The 1,163-nt window shown below is 56.9% G+C and overlaps 1 long non-coding RNA gene across 1 annotated transcript in view; it reads right to left on the bottom strand.

The window, feature by feature from the left end:
- LOC132657006 (uncharacterized) overlaps positions 1-896 on the bottom strand; it is a 3,397-nt gene extending 2,501 nt beyond the window's left edge. Inside the window, exon 1 of the long non-coding RNA XR_009594849.1 lies at positions 771-896. This is a non-coding gene — a long non-coding RNA (uncharacterized LOC132657006). The remainder of the gene's footprint in view (positions 1-770) is intronic.
- Positions 897-1,163: the final 267 nt, after the last annotated feature.

Raw genomic sequence — 1,163 nt, 5'->3', positions numbered from 1 at the left:
CCCAGTTCTGGCTCTGCCGACCAAGATTACTCCAGTCCCTAGAATTTGGGGCTCTGGCCACTGAGAAGACCTTCCTTTTCCTTGCCTTCCCCCAAAATCCTCACTATCTTCCAGAATGGCCAGCCAGGGAGAAGAACAGTGAACAGGAAGCAGGAGAGAGACTGGAAAGATGGCGGGGCTGTCCTCCACACTGAGGGGTGGCCTGCTACGGGCACCGTGCTGGGCTTTCGGTTGCTACGGTTGGTCCTAAGAACAGGCGTTTGAACCGCCTACTTGTGTGCTGTGTTCTCCACATTGGTTGTCACTGAAACTGCTCAAAGAAATCTCTGGGCTCTGCCACCTCCAGTCTTCAGGTCAACCGAATGTCTACCCTGCTGGAGTCTCAGAGCCCAGACCCTGGACTGGCCACTGCTCCTCCTGGCCTTTCAGCTCTTCCAGGTTAGGGAGGAAGACAGGCCTCAAAAGAAGCCAGTCACCCTCTTTTGGCCTCCGGCTTTCTGATCCTGAAGGCATTCTGGTGCACGCCCAGCCCCATCTAGACAGTTCTGCAGCAGGTCACCCTCAAGGACACCCACTCTGTTTCTGGGTCACCCGGAGCAAACGATGACAGATGGGCCTCACGCTTTCCTGTCAGGGCCGGGCTCCTGAGGGGCAGCTCTGGAGCACAATGCCCAACACACCCTGGAACACAGGGCTCAGGGCACCGCCACAGGCGCACCTCCCGCCACAGGCACACCTCCCGCCACGGGGGCTCTCCCGAGGCTACTGACCGCCGCCGGTCACGTGACTCTCCTCCTGAGTGACGTTTCCACCGGCAAAGTTTAACCACCACGATGGCTTCTGACCTTCTGAAGCTGGCAGCAGGAACGTGAACTGCAGAAGGAAGGGGACGGAAGCACTCCGGGAAGACTTTCTGGGTCGCACACAATTTCTGTCGTTGCCTGGGGTTCTTTTCCTCCCTTCTTCCCCTTTCCTAGCATGTGTGTGCGTGCGTGCATGCCTGTGTGTGTGCATGTGCGTGTAAGAGTGTGTGTTTTCAAATGGCAGAAAATATTTTCCAGATAGACTGTGCCGGCCTTGCCAAGCACATGTTGATGCCAAGGTTATAAAAAGCAGCTGTAGGGAGGCTTGACGGGCAGGCTCGTCCCTACCTCGCTTCCAAG

The sequence above is a fragment of the Meriones unguiculatus genome, chromosome 10 (genome assembly GCF_030254825.1).
Source record: "Meriones unguiculatus strain TT.TT164.6M chromosome 10, Bangor_MerUng_6.1, whole genome shotgun sequence".
NCBI lineage: Eukaryota > Metazoa > Chordata > Mammalia > Rodentia > Muridae > Meriones > Meriones unguiculatus.
This window is presented reverse-complemented; position numbering and strand designations above follow the sequence as displayed.